This window comes from Aythya marila, assembly GCF_965140915.1.
Source record: "Aythya marila genome assembly, chromosome: 6".
Classification (NCBI taxonomy): domain Eukaryota; kingdom Metazoa; phylum Chordata; class Aves; order Anseriformes; family Anatidae; genus Aythya; species Aythya marila.
The window spans coordinates 4032162-4044782 of record NC_139047.1 but is presented as its reverse complement, the minus strand read 5'-3'; positions in this window follow the sequence as shown (position 1 = coordinate 4044782).

Below are 12621 nucleotides of genomic sequence, written 5' to 3'. Positions count from 1 at the left end.
GTCTACACTGGCTAAAGCATTAGCTTTACTGCCCTTTCCTCTTGGGAATCGTCTCTGGCTCCTTTAGCAGACACTTCTAATTCTTCACAATCTAGAGGCTGCTACTTTAAAAATGTACGTGTCTTTTCTTGGGACTCAACAAGCTCTTCTATCCCATCAAGCCACTAATTGGCAGCACCAACCGACTCACTGATGAGAAATAAGGTTAAACCAGAAAGAAATTGACTGGGGTTTGTTTGTTTGTTGGTTGCTTTTCAACTTCATCAGCAATAGACCTTCAAAACACCTCTGCAGTTACACAAAAACACTTAGGAGTTATATAGAAGTGGAATAGTTAATGGAAAAAATATTTATAGGATATCCAGATTAATAAATACAGAGTTGTTTGTATGCTACTTTGTGATAAGTACAAAAAGCTTGTTTTATGCCAGGTGAACTTTGTACCAGGATATTTGGAGTACATAAATCTGAGGAACTGCAAGCAAGTACTTCATGACTGTTCCTGAAGTTTTAACAAGTAAGAAAAGTCTTGACGCATGCAAAAGCTTGTGATCGATTAAAAAATTAGCCTAACCAAACCTTTAAGGCTTTGTAGCGCATATTGATTGAAATAGATGGATGATAAAATTAGTAATGCAATGCAAACAGGACATAAGATTGATTGTATCAAATTAGTGTGTTACACTTTCTACAAATCATCCAAGTGGCTTAATGAGATCGCAAGGCATTTTGACACCTCGTCCAACGCCTTTAGATCAAAGGAAAGTGAATTAATAGCTATTGACTGGAATTGTACAGTTGGCTGCTTCACCAGTTCTAAAGTTTGGTTGATGTAATCTAATGATTTATATCAATACCTCTGAGAAAGCAGCGTGGTTAATTTCAGTATCCCAGTGATAACTTGGTAGAGAAAAATCACTTCATTAGATTCTAAATTGCATTAAAAATATTACTTTTGTATTTGTGTAGCTTTGGGGGGGAGGGTGTACATACATGTATACAATATTGGGTTTAATTAGATACTGAGCCAAAAGAGCAGGTTCTGTGTTCAAAAGCTTGCTCATTTTTTCTTACTGTGCTGGTTGGCTTAATAAAAGAGATTAGCTAGGAAAACACTAATACCACTAATAATTCCTTGAATTCTCTTACACATCAAATGGTGTGCATTTCTTAAAAGAAAAAAAAAGAAAAAGTCTACCAAAATGATAAGAAGAAACTACTTATTCCTCTTTCACAGAGGAATTATTTTGTACTTAAAAATGCTAAATGTTTAGTGACAGGCTTATCTTCTTGCACTTGGGGCCAAGATTTGTATCAGCTGATATCACTACAAAATTAATAGGCTAGTCTATTCATCAGTGAAGTTAACAGTTAATTATCTGACCATTACTATATAGGGTTAAATTTAGACTTCATTTGCAGGTATTCATCACTACTGAAGAGTTATAAAAAAGGGAAAACTGATAGATGATTTTGTAGCCTCTATTTTGGGTCACATGGAACGGATCCAACCATTGAGCAATGTATGTTCCACTCATGTAACACCTTGGAAAAGCTCTACCAAGCCAAGCTCTACCTTGGAAAGCTCTACCAAGCAAATCAGATGCTCTTTGTTTCAACAATCTCTTTGAATGGCCTCAAACTACGTTAGCCCAGAGTGGTACAGCTCATTGCACTGCACGTACCAGCTCATGGGACTTCTTTATGACACCAGTAATTTTATTATGATTTCCTGAAGAGAATCTAATCAAAAAGTATTTTTCACTCTAATGGTATCCGTAGCTTGTGGATATCACCATGTTCAGTAATTTCTAGGCATGATATGTTCTTTTCGATTAGTTTTTAAAGGATTAAAGTCCTGAAATACTCCCAGCTGCAGATTGCAGCAGTGGTAAATGAATATTTATCAGCCCTCCATCGACACAGGGCTGAACATGAAGTGTTTTGTTTAAACCTGAATTTGGGGTAGGTCAGATTTTGTTTCAGAACGTTGCCTTGGGGTAACTTTTCTCACCTTCTTTCTTCCACAGAATTACAAAAATGGTAACAAAGGCAGTAGAAGGGCAAGGAACTGGAGGAAGCCTGCCCAAATGGACCACCACTGCCTTGTTTCAGTCAGTGCTGAATTACTGAGTAGTCATGACTAACATGTGATTCACGCTGACAGGAAGACCTGCTCACAGCTGGCAGAGTTTTCATTGGGGTAAGTGCACGTTCTTGATTCATCAGAAAAGCATTCAGGTCAGTTTTTGAGGCATGGCTAAAGAACTGACCCGTTTTTATCCTATCTACACTGGTTCATTTGTATCTTACAGCAAGCTTGCCTGAACAGTAAGTTGAAGTATCAGCTGCAGTTTGCATCTAGATAATCTGTTCACACATTTCAGTAGCAGCAGCCTTTATAAAATAGGGTGACTTTGGTTTTTTTGTTGGTTAATTGGTTGATTTGCTGGTTTGTTCTTGGCCTTTTTTTTTTTTTTTTTTTTTTTTTAAACTTGTTTTGCTATTCTACACATGGTCTGAGGAAGAGACCAGAGAATCCAAATAGAACATGAATATCATTAATAGGTAGAAATCAATAGAAAAGCTGATGGACCTCAGTACAATTATCCTGAGTGTTGGAGTAGTCATATGCCTCCACTTGTGGTGTTTTTTGATTTTTTTATTTTTATAATAATTCAAACAAGCCTGGTAAACTTGCAAAATCTGGTGAGGCTTTGAAATTAGAGATGACATCTATGTATCTAACATGTAACAAAAATCTTTGAGTCTTCTGTAGAATTATTTTTCTTTACTAAAATCATGAGCACTAAGAAATTGTATAATTCTCAAGAAATGTCCATAAGCATGCAAAATAATCTGCCATTTCACAGGTCTCCACTTTGATTTCTGCTAAGGCTTGTCTTTATCTTGAAGTCATGAGATAAGATATCCCTTCCAAACCTTATCTTGCATGTTACAGTAAAGCTGTGTGTTCTGAATTCAGTATAAAGGTAGCATCTCCTGTGGTCTAGTTAGGTATTATATAAAGAAACTTCTTATTATCGTTATTTACTTCTTCTTTTCCTTTTCATTATAGGGTCTGTTGTGCTTTTCTATGGGAAATAGTAAACTGCAATTTCTTATCTGCCTGCTCTGTTCCGTGCACAATTTTAGGTTTCTGTTCTTTCTTTTCTAATAGCTCCATTTCTTCAATATTAGGCTGTTCCAGCTCTGTGCTATTTTTTCCCCTTCTCTCTGTTTTCTCCATGAGGGGGTTGTTAGTTTTAGGATGGAATAATCAATGATATCTTAAAAGTGGCTACAATACTTCAGGCATGTCAGTGTATTGATAATACATCTGCAGATTAACTATAGTTGTCTTTTATTTACTCATTCTGCATACCAGTATTTGAAAGTTTCCAAAAACACCCGCATGTTGAACAGACATTTTAATTGAGCTATTCAGTCCTATTGTCCTTTGTATATTAAATACATATAAAATAAACATAAAATCCTGTAAGCTTTCAAGCAATTTAGTTCTTCCTTCTGACTGACTGCATGTTCAATAATCTCAACTGAATTATTTGTGCTATAAATCTGTCTGTCTGGGAAGCAGAGTGAAGGTATCATTCCTCAGTCATGTCCAGTTTGAGCATGGACAAATAAATGTCATGAGAACTGCTTTGGGTGGTTCTGGCTTTTTCCATGAGATGAAAGTGTCTTGTGTCTAAAAAGAAATTTACACAGATTAAATTTGCCTGAACAATATATTGGAATATTAAGTTACATGTATGTATTTGTGTATATCTCTCTATATATAGATAGATATGATAGTTTTAAGCACTGTTCTACTTCAAATACTGTGGTTTTATTGGGGAAATGATTACAACAGATCGTAATTCTGTTGGTGACATCCCTTAAGTGTAATTTAACAGTGAACAAGAACCCCAAAATTCTCAAAGGTAAGATCGTATCACATAGACTTTTATGTTCTATTTTAGAAAACCTTTCATTACAAGGTAAAATTTGAAAAAGATGATATTATTTTTACTACTATGCAGTGGTTTTCATACTTAATGTTACCTATAAAATTACCTGCTGTATAGCGAAGACTTCAAGAACTAAGAATTATTTTTTTTTCCCATTTGCTATATGCATGAGCATAGGAGCAGCAGAATATAAATAAAAAGAGGAAAAAAAGGTTTCACAGCTCAAACAGGCTTTGCTCACTTGACTGACACTCAGAGATGACTTTACAGAGTGACTGAGAATCTTTGAAGTGCCTTCTCATGACTCTTGTAGCATTGAGTCTTTGGGGATGGGGGAAATGGATACTATTTGTAGTGACTTGTGTTAAGTTCATCAACACGCCCATGTAAACATTTCTAACACCGTTTGTGAAATCCATAGACAGGAAAAAGAAAGGGGGAAAAAAAAGGCAAAATCTTATTACTAGTTTTCTTCTACAGAGAATAAAAAAGCTGTACCAATAGCCAAAGGGACACCAACAACATCTGTAAAATTCTTTATTCGTGCCTATAATACCAACAGAGTCAAATGCAGAGAATGTATATCGCTTTCTTTCAAAGACCAGAGTGATGATATGAAATTTAAAGAATGATGAAGATTCAAAGAACAGTTACAGTGCTGCTTGAAGAAACCAAACCTTGTGTGCAATTCCACTCTCTATCAAGCGCACACACAAAACCTTAAGTAAATACTAATAAAATATTGCAGAATATCACTAAAGGCTACAAATTCCAAAGGCAGTCTGATCTACATGCATTAAAATGATTTATTAGATCATATGGACTTCCAAAGGCTGTGGATCTAACCCTAATAGACCGTGCTTCTTGATTTCAAATTCCAGTGGCCTTTGCCCTTTTGCATCAACCAGGAGCTTCTTCCAAAAATAATTTCCTGAATGTAAATGCCCGGCTGCGGTGGCTGTTACTTGGTGCATATCATTCAAAGAATTAATTTAATTAATTAATTTAACCTTTAATTACTTAAGAACACACAAAACTTGCAACTTCTCATAATAATGAAGTAAGTCTTCCATATTTTGTTATGTTTCAGTTGGAAATAATTAATATGGCTCACAGGCTACTCATGTAAGATGACAGAAGAGATTCTTGCTCCCTCTCCTGAGAGGGCTAACGTTTCCAAATAGTTTCTGAACAAGCATCTTTCCAAGAAGCTGTTTCTCATTCTTTACTCACCTTAAGAAAAAGGTGAGGAACACCATCCTCTTAACTGTGTCATTATCTGAACATCAAGCAAATATCACAACGGGATGATGTGATAGCTGTGTGTGGTATCCATGGAATAATATATTACATTCGCTGTAACAAGCCATTGATTTATTGTCACTCTGGGTATGTTTGGAAGAGATTGCTTGAATAAGTGTGCAGCAAGTCTTGGAAGTAAATTTAACAATCCATCTGCATTAAATAATATTTGTATTTGTAGCAGATTTCTATCTAGTGTATTTTAAATCAATTCTGTCAAAAGACTATGGAAAATACTTACAAAACGCTTTATTAATTAAAGTCATGATAACAGTTAATTGAGTAGCAAGTTGTTTACAACTGTAAATATGTTGTAGTTGCCTGAGATGTTTCTTTCAGCATAGAAAAAGACAACTGGCAAAACTCAGAGGTTTGGCATTGGACACTAAGGGTATTTGGTTAAAGGATCTTCAAACTTGCGTCTTGTCTCTACCGATGTCAATGAGAATTTTGTCACTTACTTACGGAAGTGTGAAGTCCTCTTTTTCTTATCTGAAGTCTTGACACAAGGGGTAATTATGAGAAACTGAAGGGCCAGTTTTCTGATTCTGGCCTCCAGATTGCGTGTGACCTTGCACAAATCAGTTTAGTACTTCCCATCCAGCAGCATTGGGAGTACTAATGGTTAAATAGCCTTTACTATTTCACAGAATCATGGAATCATTAAGGTTTGAAAAGACCTCCAAGATCATCTAGTCCAACCATCCAAATCTGTACCAATGAAAGCAGCCACCTGCCTGCCCAGCTGCTGGGCACGCCTACACCATGCAAAGCAACCCTGTACTGGGACACTGGAGCCAACTTCGGGTGAGCTGACATGGATGAGTCCCTGCTGTCAGTGCAACACAGAGCCATGCAGCACAGCAGCAGGGCTGCTAAAGGATGCGTTATAATCTCGTTAGCCTGGTGCTGTACCTCAGCTCGTTCGATCAGAGCTCTCTGTGCAGTACTCCAGTGCATGCCCAGGTTAAACCTACAGGGTTTGCAAGCTATCCCTCCTGTTCCCTCTCGTTGTCCTTCCTTTCCCCACCATTACATTTTCTTTCTCATTTTCCACTCAGAAGATAGTTAAGAGAACAAAAGTTACGATGTGCTAAGGTGCTGCGGTGCTGAGACCTCTGCAAGCCTGTAAGGAGCTGGGTAAAAGGTGGCAAGCGGCAGAGGTTACAGACATGAAGTTATTTAATTGCTGATATTGCGTGGTGCTGTTCGTAGATGAGACAGATAAAAATATTCAATATTCTTGTTCGGCTGAAACTGTTCATTCCAGTTCATCCCCTCTGATTGAGAAGAAATGAGCCTTGAAATAATGTGTCTGTCTGTCTGTACCATTGACGCCTGCTGAAAAGAATTTGTCAGACCATGTGTTTGTGGGCTCTTGGCTGAGCTACTGGAATGACTCCTCTCGTTCACTAAATGCGGGCTTGTTTTGGTGCTGAGTGACACAAGTTTTGCTGTGGAAGTCACATCCAGTGGCTTGGCCTCTGATCACAGAGTCAGGATTTGACTAACTTTTTCCAGCTAGTGAGATGCTGTGCAGCCCACAAGTAGTATCTTGAACTTTGAACGACGTGGGACGAACAATGTTTAATTCAGACATCAAAGAACAGACTTCTTTGGAAAGGAGTCTTTCCAAAGGAGAACTGAAAGTTATCCCAGTTAATAGGAGTTAATTTGCAATATTAAGCTGTGGGGTCATTGGCAGACCACCCAGGACAGGATAGTCTTGCTGGATGTTTTGTGATCCCTCTGTCTCTCGGTGGTTGTTTTACCTTTCCAACTACTTTATCAAATGGGTGAAGTTAACCATGTAACACTGTGCCAAAACAAAGTGCAAGACAGCTCTTAGGTTTGAGATACTAGATCGTAGTAGGTTATTTGTGCACACAACTATATATACACACGTTTCCTTGTTCAGACTCCTTGCTGAGACTCCATCCCATACTGATACAAACGTCTGATACTTCTTGATGGATGTGCCTAAGCCCTGGACTAACGCTGCAGCCCTTGCCAGTCCCAAACCTACAGGTGTACCCAGCTCCGCTCAGTGGGGAGTACAAGATCTCAGGTAACTCTGACCGCAGAAACCCAGGTCTTAGTCCTGGTCTTATCCCAGCCCCTTCACCAGTTCAAATCACATGTTAGTGGCATACCAGCTTCAGCTTTCTTTTATTTAATTTTTTAGTGGTACCTGATCGTAAGCTTTATGCATTGTTTAGACTCGTGCATCTTATCCAATTAAATATTTTCAGTCTTTTCAGTCATTAAACTTTTAGAAATGTTCTTATCAAAACATCTAATAAAAAGCAGTCAAAGCCTCTGTATAGCAAGCTTGTGCTGTCCCAGTCTGTCTTCCAGCTAAAATATTCTTTCTACTGCTGTATTTGAGGTAGGAGTGGATATCTGGAATTAAAATTAAGTGGAAATTAGGCAGACTGAGACTTAAAAGCAGAACAGTAGGCCATAACCTTAAAAAAGGCTCCTGAGCCATGCACTCATGCTCTGGTGAATCTCTTAGTAAAGTGTAAGCATTATACAGACCATCCATAACTACCCTTTATTTCAGCTGGGGTGTTCTGTGGTGCTCACGATTCCCTCAAGACAGTTTTTTCCCCCAAGAGAAATTACTTGTACCATGTTAAAGGTTATTCTTTCCTCCAGAAACCAAAGTTAGATCAAGGCAGAGTTAGAGGTATCATGGCCTATGTATACTGTGAATTAAGTCATTTTTTATTTTTTTCTTTGCCATGTGGTTATAGATCATATTTCTAGTTATGGAAAAAAAAATCATTTATTTCACCCCCCATTTTTTTCTTGCCATTTAATCTGCTTAAATCTCAGTGTGTGCAAGAGTTCTGATTTTAAAATTATGCAACTGAAAACCTCTTGATATGTAATGGAAAGGATATCAAATATTGGACAGTAGCCTTAGATATGACAAGATAATTAAATAATCAGGGTATTGGATAATATCTGCAGATGACAAAATATTTATTATGTACGGCAATCATGAGGACAGTTCTTTGTCAGTAAATGAAACTCTTCTGAAAATGATTTTCTCATTTTAGTGACAGCTGAAGACATTTCGTGACTTTATAAAGGAACGTGCTTGACATTTGTGCAGCAAAAGGTGCTGTTGGTGTATGAGAGAAGAGCACACAGGACTTGATCTCAGCCAACAAGGCAATCTAAGAAAATGAAACCGTCTTCTGCAGCAGCAGCTCTGATCCAGTCCCCCATAAACCTCCCCCAGGGCCGTGTATCCTCAGCACTCTCCTCCTTCAGTCCTCGGTCTTTGCCCTAATGCAGCCTCTCAGGCAGTCTGTACCCCAGCTTCTTTTCAAGCTGTTCTTCTTCTGGCTCGTTTCCTATTTGAAAATCCCCTCAGGAGGCAATTCTCCTGCCCGCCTCATTAGCGCACTGCTGGGTTCAGACTGCACCGTAAGTTCGGGGCCCTTTGGATGTCCCCCCCGGGCGTGCTGGGCAGGCAGGTGAGCGGCGCATGAAGTGGAGGACATCCTTTATGTGAGGGCGCTGCACGCCTGTCAGCAGCTTGTCCTTAGGGCTGAATTTCTCAGGGTTTAGGAACTGATCTTCCAGGCAAGGGTTGGGTTTTTGCAATTTTCTATTTCCTGTTTTATCTTAACCTCTTTTGTATTGGAAACCTTAGGACTGCTTTTTGCTTTGGAGAAGGGAGTGTTATGGGGCGACTGGGTCCTTACATTGCTGGTATTTCCCTGTGTTATTTCCATTTGTGTGGCAATTTATTCATGGCTACTGCTTTGCCTGCTGTTGTCCTCAGGGCTCTTAGTTTTGGGCACATCGGTGGCCATGTTACCTAGCAAAAAAGCAAAATCACATTAAATATTATCACAAAAGGAGAATTCTCTGTTCAGAAAGAAGATGGCGTTGTCTGCAGCCTCGCATCACGAGGAGGCCTCGCGTGACACATCGCAGCGCACACCCCAACCTTTGAGTTTATTTTAGAAGATATCTAAATTTAAAAGATTTACCATTTTCTGTCTGCCCAGCTTCTCAGCTGACTGTAATTCTGGTGTGTGGATTTTCGGTCACAAATCTCTTTTGATCCTCTTTGCAATATTCTAATGCCTCATGCTTGGTTAATCTCCTTGCTGTGCTGCAGGCCTGTGCTGTGTTTGCAGTGTCCTCCAGTGCTTTGAGGGGAATTTTCATTTCACAGACAGAAGCAAAAGGTAATGCTGCCCTTCCCCCCAGGCTCCTGGGAAGGTTTTATTACTGCTGTTTCAGTTTTCCTTCATGATGAATGTGTAGGGCTGCTCTGGTGATTGAGTGCTTGGCTGCTACACGCACCACAGCAAGAGTCAACATTCGGAGAAGTTTCTTGAAAACAGAAAAATCCTTGTCGCTGCCGTGCCACCAAGATGAAGCCACTGTTTGCCATTCCCTGGGGAGCACAGTTTACTCCTCTGTTAGCGCAAAAGCCAGGTAAGGGATTGCCACCAATGACTCCTCACTGAAATGGTCATCTTCCCTCCGTGGGAAGAAATTCCACTGTTAACGAAGCATTATCTGAAATGACAATTAATACTCAGAAGTATTTCTGTAACATTTCTTGGCTTCCTCTGAATTCCGGCACAGTTCCCGCCTGTGAAAAACCCCAAGAGCATTCGGAAAGCATTAGTGTTTTTCAGTATAATTCTCTTTGAGTTTTAGAACAACCTGAGAGAATCCAGTATGGTGAAACTGCTTGGCATGAGTCACAAGATACTTGCAAAACAGTCTGGAATTTTCAGTAATTTGTTGTTTTCCTTTCTCTTGAAAGCATTTTTTCTCTTAGTTATGCTTCTGGAGCATATGGTGCATATAAAATGAGGTTCTACATTACAAAAGTATCTCAACCCACCAAGCACTTTTATCTGGCGTGACTAATAATCCAACTGTCAATGAATCCCTGACTTTCTCTTACAGATTTAATGTCCTATATGTAATAAGCTGCTTGGCGTCAACCTTTTGTCCTAAAGTCTTCTTCCTTAGGCCAGACTCCGGCCCTGCTTTTATCTCGTCATATATAAGCCATGTATTGTAACAGTGCTACAAAAGACAGAACCTAAACCAGACAGCTATGCTTTTCAGTTCTGAATATGCACTGTCTTACAATGCTAGTGGTAAAACTGCTAAGCGATGGCAGAAGCTGGGAGATGTATAAAAATGATGGAGAATGGATGAGGTTTATTTCAATCAGGCATCAGGTTTCCGACTGGGAAGCAGAAGTAAAGAAAGCAATTTCAGGGCTTATATTACAGAAAACAGAGGACAAAAGCTTCCTCTTTCCCACTTATTTTTTTTTTTGAAACTTTGTCATCCCTGTTCCCCAAAAAACACCAACATATTTTCTTACTCTGGGCTTTTGAACAGTATTTCAATGAGACGTGGTATGATATAATTTCTTCAAAATATTACAGGTTTTCTTAAACAACCAATACCCATTTTGTGAATTAAGTTTTGTTTTTTTTTTAAAGATTCCTCAGATTGTTCTAGACAGGCTTCCCAGACTTTCTATTACTTTCTAGATTATCAGCTAACACCTGTGGAAGCAGAAGTACCTAACATCTATTACATTCAATTGACTAAAAAACTGTGCTGTATAGAAACATAATTTGGTTTATAACCCTTCTTCTGGTTTCTTCAGTTTTTATTGCTGACAATTGTTTTCTCCCATATTAGCACCTATATTTAATACCCACACCTTGTATCTCGTTTGGTGAGGGCACACCACCTTTATAGTTTAACATACTGTCGCAATTAACTTCTTAGCATGTTTATAAGTATCTAGACAAGTTCTAAGTAAATAATGTTGTTTCTTCACAGAAAAGTTTGCAAACTTGGTGATGTAAATAGTTCCAAATGTTTTAGCAGAGGTGTTCCTGCTGGTGACTGGATAAGATTATGAATCACTGCAGCTCAGCCCTGAGCCTCAAAGACACCGATGCCTATGTGGAAGTGTGAGTACGTACGTAACACCGAGCACGTGCTTCAAGTTCTACTGCTGTCTGGGGTGTTTCACCCATTTTTTGGAAAAGAACAGGTCTTTCCCCAAGTATTTCACCACAGTCGCAGTGAAGACTGATGGTAAGTCAGCTATGCTCGCGCAGTGCTGAGGATTCATTATAATGTACATGAAGCTCAGTGAACACACTGCTGCCTTGTGCTGTTCTCATTTCAGCTATACCAGTGTGCGCATGTTAAGTAACAACAAAAAAGAAGCATCAAATTTGTAGCAGTGGGTTGTGTATTATGTTTTTAATGTTAGAGGTATCTTCATGAGGAAAGTACAATTAGGGTTTACATTTATATTCGTTATTCAAAGTTTAAAACTGTTGAACCATATTTGAGAGCAGGAGGATGGGGCGTTCCAAAAATAATCCTGATCTAGAAATCAATGTTGTGCCCTAAGGTTTGGAGCAAACGTGCAATTGCCACTGTGATGTACTTTTGGTAGTAACAGGGTTGAAAACTAGGGCAGCACATTTCTGTGGCCTGTGCTCAGGCTTGCTCCCATCACACTTGTTCCTACTTTTAATCAATGTGGTTGCAATACTTGAAAGTATTTTAAGAAATACTAGTTTTAAGGAAGGGCTTTGGTAAATCACAGTTGTATGTAGAACGTAAAAGCAATGCATAATATAAGAGAGACTCGGGAAAAAGAAAAATCTATAGCTGGAACATTTTTCCATCAACAAAGTTTTAATTAAAATAGCCTCCTTTTAACTATGCACGCTACAGAGCATATTATTGCTCTCTCCAGCTCCCTGAAAGGAAGGGGTGGGGAGCTGGGGTCGGCCTCTGCTCACAGGTAGCTGGTGACAGGACCAGAGGGAATGGCCTCAGCTTGTGCCAGGGGAGGGTCAGCTTGGGAATCAGGAGAAAATTCCCCTCGGAAAGAGCAGTCAGGCGTTGGGACGGGTTGCCCATGGGGGTGGTGGTGTCACCATCCTGGGGATGTTGAAGGAGAGGCTGGACGTGGTGCTCGGGGACATGGTTTGGTGGTGACAGTGGCGGTAGGGGGTGGTTGGAGCAGGTCCTGGCGGTGTCTGCCAACCTCCATGACTCCCTGACGCCAGGCGGGCTGTGGCGCTGAAGCAGCCCCATTTCACATTTGGTGAGGCAGGTTTGGTTCTCGCCCCGTGTCCCCCATCTCAGCACAAGGCCATGCCAGGCGGAGCTGTGCCCCTTGCTGGTGCGCAGGAGGCTCTGGCTGACGAGAACTTCGCCATGGAGCCCTTCAGCACCCCACAGCCCCCTTCACACCCCCCCTCCGTGTCACCCCGCGGGGCCGGGGCTCTCCTCGGCGGCTCCCCGCGACCCT